Here is an 18,671-nt window from a genome sequence, read left to right on the forward strand (position 1 = left end):
ATCCTGATATACACTAAATGAAAAGAAAAATATAACTTAGAAGTTATATATATTATATATATTAGAAAAATATATTGGTAACATTGTTGCAATGGTAATTAACCCATCACGGGGAATAAATCATTTCTCACAGACATGCAGATAAGTCAATTAAAGGAATTTTTGTATCAGTCAATCTAACGGATATTCAATAAGTAAATACTTTTCCTTTTTGATGAATTGCAAATACCTCTGCCCAAAGGAATCCTAACTGTTTAAGAACAGGGTAGTTGCACAAAATATTAAATTAAAAACATCATAGACTTAAATTTATTAACCGTTATATTTCTGTGAAAAAGTTGTATTGTACATGAAGGGGAAATACTGGTGACATTGTCTCACAAAAGGCTCTGTAAAAAAAGCCAGATCATTCAGCATTTTCTTTAACTTTTTTTGATGCTAAGATCCAAAATGGAGTCCAGAGAGAAGTTACAGAGTTGAAATTAGCTTACACCCATTGGGACCAGTATGCTTTCACCAAATGCAATTATTCTTCAGTGTTCATTTACCGAAGTGATTGAACTTGCCTGCAGCAAGGAAGGAAGGAACACAAGGCTAGACCTCAAGCAGTCATACAAAATAATTTTAAAATTAAGTTAGAATTACTGTTCTTCAGTAAGTAGAAAAGCTAAGACTCAAAATGAAAACTTCTAAAGAAGGGAAGAAAAACTCCACTGAAATATATGGTAATATCCTAAATTTATAAACTCATTTTTGATCATGAATCCACAAGCGCTATGGAGAAATCAGCTAAGTTAATTAAACCCTCTGGAAAAGAGAGGAAAATATTTTTTCTCTATTGTCTGAAAGTGTTGAGACTGAACTTATTTAAGTTACTGCTGATTAAATGCATTGAAGTCCAAATGACTATAACTATAATTAAATAAAATGATGATGAATAAATCCATAAATATACTTTCTGCTTGTTTTTAAATATAAACTGCTTATTTTTTTTAATTTTACATGCAGAAAAGTGTAACTTATACATTCTTAATCTATTTGGTTTTTTTCCTATACAACATCACTCTTTTGCTCACTAGTACAGATATTTTGGCGCCCAGAAAAGTGTTTTATGTGTAAAATTCATGCTTGTACTCGTGTTAATATATGATGACTGACCTAGGCTTCATGTATTTCTTTACCTCTAATATGAAGGTTTCTTGAGTGTAGATCTGAAAAAATTTTAATTTAGTTTATCTAAAAGCCTGCAAGACTTTTCTTACTTTCTATCTGATATTTTCCTTCTCTAATATACATTATTCTTAACCCTACCCACCTGCTCAGAAGTTCCATAAATGCTTAAAAAATTTTAAGAATAAACCAGAAAAGTGTGGAGCATTGGATTATTTTTTTTTCCTAGATTAAATATTTTCATTTCAAAATATAATTTTGCTCCAGTTTGGATCACAAATCAGAATATCATCATCTCTCACAAAGCTACTAAAAATCATCTAAATTATGTCCGTTTATATGGAATAATTTCAATTTTATGTTCAAATGTTATCTCAAAAATCAGAACAAATAAGATTGTTACTGAAACAAATTACTAGAGCATTTTCCAGTGGAAAACGTAGCTGAACACAAAACTTTCAAAGTAAATGCTTAGCTCTGTGATAAATGAGTTTTTTTCTAAAGTATATATATTTCATGAACTATAATTTGCTAAATTCTGTTTGTAACTAATTTTTAGACAGCTTAATATTCACCATTTAGATGGTTTGAGCTGCCTCTTCAGATGTTTCGTTAATAGCAAGGGGCAAACTGCAATTGTACCATTCTGCCTCTTTTTTCCCCTAATAGTAGATATCAGTGGCTAGAAATGGACTAATAGAAATTAGAATACTCATCTTTTGTCCCTAAATTCTCTCTTTTCTTTCCCCCTCATTTTTATTCCCTACAGATATCAGAGCTTACATTCACTAATTTTCTTTTCTGTTCTTACCTTTCCCCAATTTATTATGTTTCCTACCTTCTCTAATATATTTTAGAAAATACTGGAAAAGTCATGTTTCTGAGTTGTTCATTACATCATTTTGTAACTTAAATAGAGTACTTGTGAACAAAGGTGAAATGGGGGGTTCCTTGCCATATGTAATTTTTTTTGTTTTTATCTTGTTTGCCTCTGTGCTCTAGCAAAAGCATTTGAACAATGTGCTGCAATACTGGGGTGAAGCCTTCTCCCAAGACAAACTTATTTCTCAATACAAGTCTCCCGTGGCATCCTTGGGCTTTCCTGTTTCATGCATTTATGTGCAGGTTTTCTGCTCATTCAGTATAACCTCAGGCACACTGTGAAAATGAGCTTCCAGCTGAAGCTGTGCTGCTTAGGCAAATTTAAGAAGCCTCAAACTGTGAATATTCTGGCCCTCTGCTGTCTGTCATAATTTGCATCCTCAAATCCCCTCCTCAGCTAACAATTTTCCTGAGGAATACTTATTCATACAGTAGTTATTTTTCTCCTCTTTTCTATAACAGAATAAAGGTGTCTTTGCATGTTTGCATGAGCAACAGTCTCCTCTGTCTGAGCACTTAACAAATGACCATTCTGTCATCTGCTCTGCTCAGTTTCTAATTATTGATACACAAATCATAACACATCCATTTTGTAGCTTTCCACCTGAGCTTTCCTAATTTCCTTTTCTTTCATTTCTCCTGAAATGAAACAATTGAATTGTCAGGAACCTCCGTGTGTAAAAGCAAAAGTATGAAGATTTCTCTGTTCCTACTTTGTTTTGAAAGGGTGTACAGAAAACAGATTTGACAACACTTGCCTAGGAAAGGAGAACACCAATTTTAAGTCACCCTGATTCAAAGTGATAGATTTCAGATTAAAACATTGGCAGTGGTATGAGAAAAGACATAATACAAACATGCACCTTAACCTAGTTCCCTCCCCTGCCCACTTCCACTTTCTTTCAAAGGAAAAAAATGCATCAACACATTACTACAACTGTCAAAATGCTGTAATCACAAAACTATGAAGAATGTTTAGCTTTCCCTCAACTGAAAAAGAAAACCAGCAAGGTTTTAGGACCTGATGGCTCTAACAAAGCTGGTCTCAGACCAGCTCCCCCCTGGGTCTTCTGCTGGCACTTCACCCCCTCACCCTACAGCCCAGGACCCCACATCAGTCCCTGTCCCAGTCATGCCACAACAGGCACAGTCTCCATCCCTGACCCTGAGATGATTCTTGGATCCTCTGGACTGTGTGTGGACACAGATGCTGCCTGATGCTCACAGGTGTAGGGGATGCCTGGTCAACACTGGAGCCACCTGCAACTCCTGCTCCTAAGCATGAGATTTTCAGTTTAGTTTAAAACACCAGGTAAAAACGTGGTGGTTAGGATCTTCTGCTAAGTACTGTTTAGGGATGTCACTCTGAAAAACAGCAGCCATCAGTGGAGAAGCATGCACAGGTAAAAGCAAAAACATCTTCAGCCATTAAATTTTAATTCACAACTCTAGGTGAATCAGAGCCCCGGAAAAAAATTATGTTGAGTCAGTATATTTAGGATAAATATATTTCAGATAAATAATTCCAATATTTATCTTAGAACTTCTTACATAGTTAAAGGTGAACTGCCTGCATCAGCTAGTGGTTTTTTTGTACTTGTAACACTATCATCCTCTGAAACTGTCTATAGAAAAATCAAGTGTGTTTTCTTTAGTAATAATCTTCTCAGACTTTTATGGGTTTTATAGAATGTAATTTCTCTTCCTATTGTCTTGGACAATGACTGAAATGCTTTCTAATAGCAGAAGACCTCCTATATCTCCAACTCCTCTTTGCAATGCTATGTGTGTGTGTTGTGTGTGCATCTATGCATTAAGGAAAGTTTATACATAAATTTATGTGTGTGAGAAAGACTTCTAAGCTTGTTTAATTGTGGATAAATCCACAGGGCTCAATCCTGGGGAGGAAAAAAGTAAAACAGAAGAACGAAAGGAAGCAGGATGTGGGAAGTCCTTAATTTTGACACAATTCAAAGCAGGAATGGGAGTTCATGAGCCGGAGCTTGAATTCCTACCAGATAATTTCTATTACAAGTATTGGATTTTTTGTTAAGTGTAAAGGAATTTTGAAGGAGAGAAGAGCATGAACAACACAGTATGGGCAAAGTGGAAAAAAATCCTAAAAAGCAAAGAAGAATACATTTATTTATTTGCCTGATTTTAATTATATAATTATAATTTATTTTTACATTTGTATTATATATGTATTATATATGTATCTATATATGCAAGTATATATATTATATACTATATATGTAATTATATAATACATAAATATTGCTTAATGTGATGTCTAATTCTCAAATGTCTACAGGCCTTTAAACATAATCTCCAGGTTTTACATATGATGATGTTTAAACCTGAGTTATCCAAACAAACAAAAGGATTATCCAGTCTTAAGTAAGAACTGCTCTGTCTTGGACAATGAGGACACTGGAACTCGTGCCTACTTTGGCATTCACCATAATGGGATTCCCGGTCCATGGCTCCATTTTATTTATGCTACAGAACTAAATAGCCCATGGCTGTTCCCTGGCATTGTTGCTTAGTGTCAAGGAGTGCCTCATGCTTATATTATTCACTTCCTTCTCCAAAACACAGCATGCACATCCAAACAACCCACTGGAAATCAGTCCTGACCTGTGCTGCTGCCTCCATCATGCCCTGGAATTTTTGGGGGGAGTGATAGTTGTCTTTGCAGTAAATTATTTTGGGGATCATTCTTAAAATTTTCAGAAGTAATTGGCTATTAAGAAGAAAGATCTAGTTCTGGAAACATTCCCTGATGCTCGTTAACTTACAGGTACAGAAATACCTGTGAAACTCCCTATTCACAAGAACTGTTGCATCTCTATGGAGGATGTTTTGCCTTTTTAAGAGGAACATTCACACAATGTTTTGCTACCTGTAGCATGTAATATCAATTTCAGTTTAGAATAAAACACATTATTGTTTGTAAAATAATAGACAATGTAGATTTGAAAACAAATCGTACAACCAGTGGGTGAAAGTGGTTTGAGAATGAATAATGTACATTCAGCTTCTGAAACCTTTGCGCATAATGAATAAGACCCAATTTTTTTACTCACCAAGTAATGTAACTAATTTATTGGAGGTCTTTTAATGCATAATACTACTCAAAGTGAATGCAAGATTAAGATTTGTATGATAAATTATAAAAACATAGGGTTAGTAGCTTCTACCTTTAAAATTTCAATATTTGCAGATGCTACAAAATTAGGATTAGTTGATGCACCAGATGGTTGTCTTCCTGTTCAGGGGAACCTTGACAGTCTGGAAAAATGGGCCAGGAGGAACATCCTGAACTTCAGCAGAGACATATACCAAGTCCTGCACTTTGGAAGGAATAAAGCCAGGTACCACTACACACTGGCTGAAAAGTAGCTTTGCAGAGAAGGACCTGGGAGGCCTGGTGGACACCATGTTGACCGTGAACCAGCAACAAAGGCCAAAAGCATCCTGTGTCACATTAGGCAGAGGGTTACTAGCAGGTTGAGAGACATAATCCTTTGTCTCTACTATGGTCTGGTGAGCCATATCTGTTTCCAGTGCTGGACAAGACAGACAAGGACATAGTGGAACAAGACCAGCAAATGGCCATGAAGATGATTGTAACAAGATATGTCTTACCTTTCTAATTACACTTCCCTTCTTTTCCATTTATTTAAAGATATAATTTGCTATTCAAAAAAAAAACCAAAACCAAAACCAAACCAAACCAAACCAAACCAAAAAAAAACCAAACCCAAACAAACCCAAAACTTTTAAATTTTTTTTTTTCAGGCTAACGTAATTAATTATAAAAAATGTATGCGGATACATATATCTCTGTGTGTGCATATAAATTAACATTGTGCCCTAGAAAATACAAAATAAATTCAGCATAATGTTTTTGATAGAGTATGCCTTTTAATATGATAATTATAATGAAGATACTTAAGAAGGATCATAGCAATTTCCTTCTAACACTGAACAAGTAACTTTGGAGGCAAAAAGAATTATTCTTAAATATATGCCTTTTGGTATGTCTCTCTACACATATTGGGAATCATTAATTTCTTTAACCAGCATTTTTCAGTAATAAACCTTATGTATATTATCAATAAAAGAGCTACATTTCCTGTTGGAAGGGATTTATGTGAAAACTCAGTCCAATTATAGTGCTCTTCTTCCACCTAGAAATCACTTAAGTAACCATGTTCTGTAAGGTTAAAAGTACATGCTGATTATTCTGTATCTTTCAGGCCTTTTCTGATGATAGAGAGAACGTATATAACCTGAACAATATATCTAAAAGTAAAGAGCTACTTTTGTAGCTACACATTCATAGTTGTATATACTCTGCATGGTACTTGGATGCAAGGATGGTCAATCACATTGTCCCATTACTGTAATGCAGCCAAGAATTATTTTAAGAAAGACAGTGAGCAATTCTTGTAGAAAAAAAATAGATACAGATTACCTTCTTGTCTCTGCGATTCTCTGACTAAATTTTAAAAAAATCATGCAAATAAGTACTAGTTCTCTGGCTCCATCAATAGACTACCCTGACCTCCTGCAAGGTACTACTGGGAAAGGAATGCATCTGTTTTGTTTTGCTGAAGTCCTGTAACCCAATTTCCTCAGTTCATCTCTCCAAAGAAATTTGCTAGTCCCATTGTTGTCCACCACAAAAAATAAGATTTGACTGTAAATTTCTCCGGCTTTCATCAGCCCATTAAATAGTTTCACTTACAAATTTCACAAGCCATCCATAACTACTAAAACTCCTTTCACTGTTCCACTGTAAACCTAATAATAAGAGAATCAGAGGTTAAGTGTCCTTCTGTACACTTACACGAGAGTGGAAAGAACATCCATTATCCAGGAGGACAGTGCAATGTGATATGTTCCTGAACACAGCCCGCAAAACAATCGTTTCATTGATTATTGTAAATGACAGCTTAAAAAACATGTGTTCAGTTCTGCTGCTAATGTATTATCTGACTTCCTCAAATCTCTGGGTGAAGGGTGTATTGAACATTTCTCATCAGAGAGATCCAGTCTGTAGTGAAAAATGTCTATGACAGCAATTGAATACAAATAGAACTTCAGGGCCTATGCAAATAGGTGAAATTTATTGAATTTGACATGTCTAATAGCAGGAACACTCAACAGTCTTTGTTGGCCTTACAGTTATTGCAATCCTTAAAGCATAAGCTTTCTATTGGCTGCTCTTATTTTATCTCTATATTTTTAAATACAAATTGTAGAAACAGGGACAACCTGCAAGGATTCTTATTAAAGAGGCTGAATGAATCAAGTCAAGAGCATGGGGGGAAAATGGATGTCCTCTGCATTAGGGTTTGTTTACAAGAGACTTTATAAGGACACAAAAGGAATATTAACTTACAATGTACAAAGTGCTTTGTGCACTTTCTGCACGTATACACTTTTGGTGCATGCTAAGGCACAGAAAAGCAGGTGTCTAAAGATTTGTTCTTTATAATTTAATCTATATTCAAATACAGTATGTTTTATGTCTCCCCAGTATCATCACCTTTGAAGAAAGCACTTAAAAACATAAGCCTGTGGAGATCAGAAGATGCCTCAGAACTTTGCTCTTGCAAACGTGAACCCAGGCTTAGATTTACCCATTTTTTATCTTCAGCCCCTTTGACTAAAATTTCTAAGGTTAGATTTTCAGGCATTACCCATAACATATTGCTTCAAACCTTTCTTCAACATAATTCAATTCTACTACATAAAAATGTAAGGATATGTTGTATCTATCTATGTAAATGTTATTTTTCTTTTATGAGAAACTGCACAAGTGAACACCCAAACAGGCCCTTCTTTTGCCAGCTACAGTTCACCAGATTTTCTTGCGATGCTTTATTTGTATAAGGATAACAAGGAAAAACAGACCTAGCAATGATGTGGTTCAAGTCTTAGTTATTTTCTGTTTTATTTTTTTGTTTGTTTTTCTGTGATATTAGGCAATATCTACGTACTTAGAAGAGCTTTGGATTTTAAGACAGCATTTATAACTCTGCGGCTATTCAAAAAAAAAGAAGAGGTGGCAATGACCATGATTTCTTCCTTTCCAGAGACATTGACACAGTTGGTGGCATTACCATGGTACTCTGGTTCTGATCTCCAGCTTTGAGACAACACTAAATAGTTGATATCAAAACCTAAACAAAATATGTTTGTGTCTATCACTTCAGTGAAGACATGATTTCAACTGATCATCATTCCAGTTGGACAGGGGACAACAGGACAGTTTTTCATTTAATGAAAAATTTCGGAATATATACTGGGTAAATTTGATCTTTTCAAGTCAATGTAGCAATCACAGCTTCTCTTCTGGGAAGCCAGAAGGGAATGTTCTGGAAGGACATTGGCAGGAAAAATTAAATTACATTAAATTATACTACTAAAACATTTAATGAGGCATACTCATGATTCATGAAATGTTGAGTGTTTATGCTGCCGTATCTATGGTTAAACCAAGGAAACTATTTCTGGAATTATATTCATCTTGCAGTGGGAATAAGCAGATAATATCTTATTATATCACAAGAAAAAACCCAAAATGAGTATTTTTTCAAGCAGATAATCGTATGTAGCTCACCAACACATAGTGATGTTGCTAGTGGCAATATATTTCTGTTAGCATTTTGTTATAAGAAGTACTCTTTCCATGTGATAAAATGTGTATCTCATCGATGGCAAAAGGAATCAGACTAACATTGGACTCTTTGAAACTTTCATTTCATGGGACTACCAATGTGTTCCTTCATGGGATACTGTAATAACCCCAGTAATAAACATTATTTTTATAGACACCTACATGCACACACGCACACACACACACACACACACACACAAACTAAGTAAAACAGAAAGAGTGCTGTTTCATGTCAATAATTGAAAAAAAACTATGCTACTCCAAATTACCTCTCCTAAATGCAGTTTCCAAAGAACATATCCTGCTTCATGGATATGATTATTAGCAGCTTCCAAGACCATCAAAATGGTAATAACTTTTCTCTTAGTGAAGAACATTTCTTGAGAACAGAATAGATCAGACTATCATACCCACATTATCATTCTGAAAACAACTGCTTACTGATGACACATCTATAAGCCTTGAGAAGAGAGATAATGAAGATATAAACTTCAAAGGCTCCTTATAAAAATGTTTTCGCATCTTTGTGATACATTCACTGAGATAAGCCATGGAAACGTGCATTTGTTTGATTTTTTAAATTTTTTTTTAAAGAATCATCATAAAATGGATCTTGGTAATTTATGTTTAATTTTAGTGTGGTGGGATTTATTTGTTTGTTTCTAAGAAAGATCTTCAGGACAAGATCTTTTAAGTTACCTGAAGTGAAAATGGTATAACAAAGGCATATAAATAATCATGGCCTTTCAGAGATACAGGTGATGTGTATTCTTGGGTTTTGGGGTAAGTTTTCAGTTTTCACAATGAATTATAAAAGTACCCTAAAAACATCAATATTTTGTAACTATGGCTTCAGTAAATTTCTGTCCCAGATGATTGACACATTCCTCATTTTTGCCTTTTTAAATCTCCTATTCCTAAATACACTTGTCATCTCAGGTATTCAAGACAGAGTGGACAAATGAAGTGTATGTCAACTTCTCTATTTCTTTTATCTTGAACACGTACAAAAAATCTGGTAGGTTTCCAAACTCTAGTCCTCATAAATGTCATGGCTGAGATAAATTTGAAACTGATACCACTCTAATTCCTAGTTTCAAATTACTCTTCATACATGTTCATTTTACAGATGTGTCTGCTGGAAAGGAATCTGTAGGAATTTGGCAGAGGGGTCAGCTACTTTTATTGTCTTCTTTCCTCCCTATTTTTTTTCTCTCGGTATTTAACTATAATTTGTCTAAATCACAGTCTTAGGGTCTTTACATACGCCACAATTGTTTCTAGGATTATGCAAGGTAATGCGCGTTTTCCAGAACATCTTTGATTTTTCTGTGTATAAACATTCCTCCTATCACACTTTGCTAAATTATTTTAGCAGAATTGATTTGCACTTTGATTTGTGACAGAAAGTTATTTTATTTTTTCCTGTGTATATTTTGCACTCTCCTATTTTAAGTAGTCTGCCAGTAAGATTCAATCTTATAGCACCCTACATGAGCTGTTTAATTACCATTAGTGAGACATGTTTAGAATTTGACAAACACTGTTACCATAGTGTCTCATATGTCAGTATGGGTCTGCCTGTTTTAAATTTGGAAAGTCTTCGTTTATAAACAGTGGGCTATAAAAAACGGTCGTGAAATTCCCTAGTAGAAGATTCATCACATTGTATTAGTCATATGTATTATATATACTAGATAATCATCTGCATATAGGAGTAAAGTTGCACTATCTGATTTGAAAGATATTACAATTATTCTTAGTCCAACTTTGGGATTTTTTTGAAAGAATAATAATGTAGAAGGAATAACTTAAGCACACATGCCAATTATGGGAATAAGGATTGCCTTTGTGAATATTCTGTTTCATAAATATTTTCACAGACAAACAAACCATCACCTAAAATCTGCATAAAGATATTTTACTTCTCTGAGGGTTTATAACCTTAAACAATTTTAATATTTTTCTTTAATACATAATGCTTTTATGCCTTTATTTAAAATGTAAATTTTCATCTTCTTTTATCTAAAACAGTAAACTGATTTAAGCACTTTAGCAAATACTGAATATTGTAATATCAACTTGTAGATAGTTTTTCATCTAACAAATTCCCAAATCAAAATTCTAGTCATCAAAGCAAGCTATGCAATGCATGAATGAGCAGAAGTTATATCCTGGATTCTTTAAAAAACATATTATGATGCTAAAATAGCCTAGAAATAATGAAGAGACCAGTAGAAAGCTGCTCTTTTCTCTCTAGAATTTAGGAGTGTTATTCTGGTTGATGAGGATTTTTTGCCATTTAGATAATTGCCTTAAACAGCATTTAATGAAATGCATGAGTTTACTATGATGATATGTTTCATTATTGAAAAGCTGAGTTCCCCTAAACGCATATTATTTACCTCATTTAGATTCCTTGCACTGAAATATCTTTGAATGGTATTTTTCAAATTCCTTTTGACTTCTTCCAGTCTGCAAGGCCTTTTTTCTTTAGTTAAGTAGTGGTATTCTGCCCTATTTACAGGTGCTATTAAGACCTATTAATCATTTTATGCTTCCTTCTATATCAAATACTTCAATCAGCATTTTTCATCAACTACACCACAGATAGATGAAACCAAATAATTTTTATGTGTGACTTCTTCTATCTCTGACAAACAGTGTTCATTTTGTTGTATAAAACATGGGACAACTACAGCGGAAAAAACTGAGTCCTGTCACAGGAAATATAATACCAAGCATTTGTCTGTTAGGCAATAAGAGTTTAAATTCCCTCCATCACAGGAGAGACTGTAACCTTATCTCTTACATCCTACTTGGGGCACTAAAATCCTTGTTAAGAAGAAGACCTACAGTTTTATCTGCAGTGAGGTTGTCTTTTTTTTTTCTTTAACTCCCAAGTCTAATTTTGTGATTCATATGGTAAAAATGCCTGCCAGTCTGATATTGGAGGAGATTTGGGAGATATCTTGCTGAAGGATCTTAAGGAAATCATGTGCTAAATATTCATCCCATAAAGAGCTGTAATCATGTAAAAGTAAATATCTTCAGGTGCCGAAGAAACTTTTATGAGTGAAAAGTCAATTGCCTACATACTGTAGTTTCCTGAAACACCAGATGGATCGTGGTTTTTGAACATCCCAATATATGGGAAGCTAGGCAAAATGAGGGGGCATAAATCCTCTTTCAAATTTAGCAGTGGTCTTCTTTCATAGAACGTGCATATTTGGATTTTGGTACTGTGTTTGACCAAAATAAAACAAAGAAGAAAAGAAAACATGGAAGGGTTTCTGTTCCTGATAGATTTTTTTACCCTGAAATTTATATCAAAGAATGCCAACCTGGAGTAGCTTTATTCTTGTATCTGCAAGTTATCTAAAGAAAAAAAAAAAAGAAAAAAAAAAGACAAACAGCTCCCCAAACCTGTTCAGAATTGGCCTTTGCTATTTTGGAGTCTGTTTCCTTTCATGGGATCTGAGAACAGAAGATATTTTTAAGAGCTGTTGCAGAGAAAGAAAATAGCTTAGAATAATATTATACATTGGACCACAGTTAAAAATATGTGTGACTATCATACATACAGATACATTTTCTTGTTCAGAAATGCCAGCCTACATAAATGGCATTGCATTATATCAACTTTCTTTGGCTGAATGTTTTCTGAACAAGTTTTAATAACTGCCATATTTGAGACATGCACCCTTCCAAAGGAGCACAATCCCTTTAACCAGGTGTATCTCTACTTAAATGTTCTCCATCCACTCTGAATTCTTACATAAGGCATTCATTGCAGGAAAGGCATGTGCTATAAAAATATAATAAGTATAACTTGCTTTAGAATGCTTTCTTACTTGACTAGAGACGGGAGTGGATAGCAAAAGCAAGGCCTCTAAAGGATATTCAGGCCAAAAAAAAATAGTAAGCTATACCTTTAACAAGGTATACATATCAAGATATATATAACTTTATTTGTAACTATCAGTCACAATGGAATAACAATTTAACCCTTCTAAAATAAACATCTAAGCTATCATAGTGCCAGGGTGATTCTTTTTTCCTAAAAAAATTGTATTTAGCAAAAAGAGAGTGTCACAAAAAATTAGTGGAATAACTGAAAGAAAAAATCTACTGTTCCTCTAACTTATTTCAAGTATATTTTAGTGCTTATAAAATTTTAATTACATGTCAACAGTGTTCGAATTCCTTACTAATGAAGAGTATTTGCCTTGATTGTAGGCAGCACATTAAATCTTTTATTTCAGAAAATCTGATCTCTTAAACAAAGGTCATCATTTGATTCCTAGTTGACATCCCTTTCTTACTTGTATAAATTTAATTTTCCGTAATGAATGAAGCAAGAATCATATTTCATTTTTATTTTATTGCACATAGTTTTCTTCTATGGAAGACAAAATCCATAAACAAAAATGAAAATTAATTTCATCAAATTCCGATTGAAGCAGAGACCTACTCCTTGACAAAGACCTTGATCTAAGAATAATGCTTAGTGTGTTTCTAACTTGAATTATATGAGTCATTTCCACTGGCAAAGTTCAGTTTTGCTAAAGTGCAGTGTTGATTCAGATCCACTGTTTTTAAGACCTTAGTCCTTTAAGGCACAATGAATATCCAATGTTACCTGCACATTTTGGTGCGGTGTAAATATAGACTGATTTACCAACATAAAGCTGGAACCCTATTATATTTGTCTTTTTAGCATAGTAGACGTAATTCATAAGCAAGCAAATTAAGTAGGACAATATTACCACCCTCTTGGACAGGCTGATTTTAAGTATCCTTTGGTGACTCATTCTATCCTATTTTATAATAAACTTCTTTTATATAATCCTTTCCTTGAATATGCCATTAAAGGAGGATGACAGAACGTAGGAGGTGAGAATGACTAGATGAGTATTCAGCACCAGATTGGTATTCCATTAATATGATCTACCATTTCCTTATCGTCAAAGAAAGATATTTGCTTGGATATCTGTAATCATAAAGTTTTATTTTTACTAGAGTCTCAAATTAAAATAACTCTACATCTTAGTATTTTATTTCTTTAAACCATTAAATTATTTATTTATTTGGTGTTGGCAGAGATTCAAACAGAAATATTATGTTTTCTCACCATAGGTGCTGTAAAAAGTATGCTCCTGTGTCACAGAGTATCCTGTATCCTGCCTTCTTTTTCCTCCAAACATCCAACCAGGAAAAAAAGCCCACCAAACATATTCTTCTTATAGTTTCATTAAATTTTATTACAGAAATAAAAGTGGTGTTTGTTGCTACAACTAAAAAAAACAGACAGAATTCTGACAGAAAAACCAGTCAGAATTGCCACTAATTATAAATCCTTGATGAGAATACGCTGGTAGTGGTTTTTTTTTCTCTGTAGTCTGTTTCTGATAAGTGATCTCTTATCTGACCATTCAGTCACACAAAAAACCCCTTAAAATAGTATTTTTCCAGACAAACTTGGTGAGTATACCGGCTATAGTGAGACTAGGATTTCACACAGAGGTGTTTTTTTCTTTCCAGATTAAATTACATAGGTTGATGTAACAAGGTTTGCTGTTTTTAAAATATTGCATATTTGAATGAATTTTCCAGGAAAATTTGTGCAATTACATATAGAGCCAAAAATATTGCTGAGTTGTAACTGATTTACCATTAGTTTGCACAAGATAGGCAAGAAGTTTTGCTGGTTTTGGCTGGAGTAGATTAAATGTTCTTCAAAGTGGCTAGTATTGGGCTATGTTTTGGATTTGTGCTGGAAACAGTGTCGGTAATAGAAAGGTGACTGTGGGTGCATGGGAAGGTGCGAGGAGACACAGCCAGGACAGCTGGTCCCAGCTGACACAAGGGATATTCCACACCCTATCATGCTCAGTATATGAAAAGGGGGGAAGAAGGAGGAGCTGGGGAGTGTTCAGAGTTACGGTGTTTGTCATCCCAAGTCACCACTGAGCTTCATGGGGCCCTGCTTTCCTGGAGGTGTCTGAACACCTGCCTGCCCACGGGAAGTGATTAATGAATTTGTTGTTTTGTTTTGCTTGTGCATGCAGCTTTTGTTTTACTTATTAAACTTTATCTCACCCCACGAGTTTTCCGACTGTTCCCCTCCCAGTTGTCTCCCCCATACACCGGTGGGGGAGTGAGTGAGCAGCTTCATGATGTTTAGTTGCCATCTGGGCTTAAACCATGACAGACATTCATACATTTTGGTTTTAAAATTTGTCACATAATTTTAGATCAATTGATTAACAGATCAATTAGTTGCACCAGCCATTGCTATCTGCAAGGTAGACACCAATCTCCAACATTTCAATTTTCCAAGATTTGTGTCTATACCAAAACAATCTTTCTATTGCTGTCTTTTTTCCTCTCCACTCTTCCTTGCTTTCCTAAGTCTCTGAAGAGAGTATGTAAGTCATTTTCATTCCTGTACTGTGTCTATATTTAGTATACTTTCAGCACACTTTATATGTGGCACACTTTGAGGACAACCCAATTGCTATCTTGAAGGCACTTGCAGTAGCTTGGTTGCATTTATGTTCCTGGAAGGGAGAACAAAGTAATGAGCAATGAAGGCGAAAGTTTTATGGTATTCTGTTTTGGATGCCACAGATGTTTGGAGAGAAGGAAAAGGAAAGAAGAAGGGAACAGAAGAAGGAAAGCAAGGAGGGAGAGAAGGAGGAAAGGAGGGCAGGAAGTAGAGAAAGAAGGAAGGAAAGAGGAAACAGATGGAGGGAAGCAAGATGTTTTCCTGTGATAGTCTGAAAAACAGCATGGATATTGCCCATGGAAAACCAATTTTGGATTTAGATAGATTTTTGAGTTGAAATATCTTTGAAAATCTTGTTCAAAATACAAGCATCCACTGAGTTATGCTGTTCTAACACTTTCAGTAATAACAATAATTTAAATTTTAAAAGATGGATGTAGGAAAAAACCCTTATAACCCATAGCTATTTTTCAGGAGAAGATGTTGAGCAGCACTGCTTCTCTTTCTTCAGTAATTAAAGTGGCTGGCAGAACTTGGAATGCCATTGTAGCAATAAGAGGCTCAGCTCTTACCCTTATTTTACAAGTAACATTACAAGTAAATAGGAGCTTATATTCTCCTTTGGAATGTACTGAATTATGTCAGTTCCAATGGTAAAGGGACAAATGTCTGCATGGTAAACTCCTCCTCCCACGAGAGGAGTCTGTTGGATGCAGCTCTTGTGCAATTCCTGGCATTTTCAAATCCATCCCCATTTGGTCACAATCTTGTGATCATCCATGTCCGGACTAAGCTGTTGATCAGTCAGCAACTAAGTGCTTCACATCCTGCATATTACAGTAAGAAGTTCCTTATATACTGGTTCTTCTAATTCAACCTATTATAATCAAAAGAATAGAAGGAAAAGTTCTTATGCACATCAGAGGGGGGAAAAAAACAGGCAGGTTCGAAATATTCTCAGGGAAAAGATATATCCTGTTGTAAATAGACCTAAATGTTTAAAACAAAAAATAAAAACCACCATGGGATGGGATGATGTTTAAGCAGGGCAGAATTCATAGAGGATCCATCACTTGTTTCTTTAAAAAGAAAAATCCTATGTATTCCTATTTATAGTCTGTCATTGTCAACTATCAAATTAAAATGAATGGAAACATAAATTTTGCTTTCCCCAGTTCTGTTCTCACTTCTTGTGTATACTTTCTCTGTAATGGTGCAAGTCTTTAAAAAAACCCACATCTTCTGTTACTTTCCTATTATATATTTACCTCTTACATATTTCCTCTGTATATTTTCCTCTTTGTTTTCCACCTTTTACCAGTCTTACCCTCGGGTATACTCTAAACATAAAGGACAAAACCTGAGGGAGAGTTTTAAGGCAATTATGATAGTAGCAGCTGAGGCTTTAGGAAACTGAAACATCCTGAAGCTGAAATTCTCAATAAAAAAATAATAAAAAAGGAATATTTAATATTGAAGTATTCACTTTGCTTAAAATAGATTCCCTTGCTTATCTTCTTCTGTACTAATGGTAGTAGCAGTGGCATGGAAATTAAGTGGCATCAGCCTTTGTTTCCTTGCTTAATTTATAGAAGGTTCATCAGTTGTGAGTACAGACCAGGTATTTATAGTGAAACCAGGCAAACCTCCACTTCACTGAGGCTTCAACTCAGTAGAAAAATGAGTCTCGTATTCCCTTTATTAACATTCTGTGCACGGCTTTTTGTGACAGGTGGAACTCAGGTCAAATGCAAGGTCTCATTACCAAAGAGATACAGCTTTGGTTTTATGAGAGTCTTATTCTGTGTTTGATGCAAACTTGCTGAGCAAATAATGGTTCCAAACTGTCTAAGCTTATCTACATTCCTTTTTTTTTTAATAATTCAATGGTGACATTAAACTTCAAGAAGCTGACAGTTGCATTTACAAAGATGTGTATCAAGCATCAAAAGAGCTGATGCAGCATCTTTCACTGTAAGCTTTGCCACTCTGATTATGAAATAATTTGAAAAGTAAACTTTCATTAAAATATAATGTGGTAGTATAAAAACAAAATTACTATATAAACATTTGGGAAGGTGCATACATAGAAAATGGCATTTGCAGTGGGGGTTCATAGCAATTTTGGAAGTGCAGGAGGGGCATAGACGGTTTAAAAGCAATGCTTTGACAAGTCTTCTATCTTCAGTCAAAGAAAATTTGTCCTTTTTCTCTAGAGTTTTTTGTCTATAACGTATATTTCATATAAGTCTGAAACAGCTATTTTATTGTAAATAAGGAAGTCAAATTCCAGATTTGCCATTGATCTAATGCTGACACAGTCCTTATGACCTGAGAAAAAATTATCTTGGTTTTAAAGTCCTTGTTTACAATAAAGTAACTTTTATTTTCCAAATAAATTAAAAAAATGTAATTCTTTCTGATTTGAAATACACAGTGTTCACAGCATTTCCAAATGCTTATTGGTTAAGACAATTCTCTGACTATTACTTCATCAATAGATTAATCATTATGATAATCCCAATTAATATATATTTAATTTCCCCAGTGTAATCAACAAAAGAAAGACGACATTCCCACGCATTTTAAAATGAAATTATTCTCTCTTTGCACAAAATTATTTATTTATCCATTAATCTTAATAATTAAAATCCTAATAACTCTGCCTATCTTAATAATAGGCAGAGTTCAGTACCAGTGAATTTGCCTAACTGTGCTATTTTAAAGTGTTTGTTGTACATTTTTATAACTGGGGGCACAGGGTTGCATATGGACTCTCAGTTCTTCTGTTCTGAATGAAGGATTTAGCATAAATGTATCATTCACATATTTGAGTGTATGTTGGTATTGGTGAAATTCTGACTCATTGAAATCAGTAGCAAAATATACATTGATTTAAATGAAGCTATTATTTCAGGCTTTTAAAATAATTTTAAAATAATAGTGGATTTTTTCAAATCAGTTGCATAGACAGAATAGAAGGTGATGAAGGTGGAGCTGCCATTCTGTCCACTTCTTTTACGTACCACAGATATATACAGCACAGCTGTACAACTAGGGGCACACAGGAAAATTGCTGAAAGAGGAAAGTACATGATCTCACTAACTCCTGTGGATTTCATGAACACATAAGGTATTACCAATTTTTGAAGCTATTGAAATTATTCTAAAGTGTGTGCAAGGCCTTATTGCTTAATTAATTTATTTTTAAAATAAATCTGATGCTCATCTTACGTAAGTTAATGCCGAAACCACTTGATGGTACAAACTCAGGCAATCATCCACATTTATAATAAAATCCATGTCTTGCATACTTCCAACGCCTGGTATATAGAAAAAGTGCTATGAGGAGATGCTGTTACTTTGAGTATCCATTTTCTCACCCATTCTTTTGGTCATGGCATTTCAGTAGAA

Source organism: Neopelma chrysocephalum, unplaced genomic scaffold (assembly GCF_003984885.1).
Source record: "Neopelma chrysocephalum unplaced genomic scaffold, ASM398488v2 Primary Assembly neopelma1_76, whole genome shotgun sequence".
Classification (NCBI taxonomy): domain Eukaryota; kingdom Metazoa; phylum Chordata; class Aves; order Passeriformes; family Pipridae; genus Neopelma; species Neopelma chrysocephalum.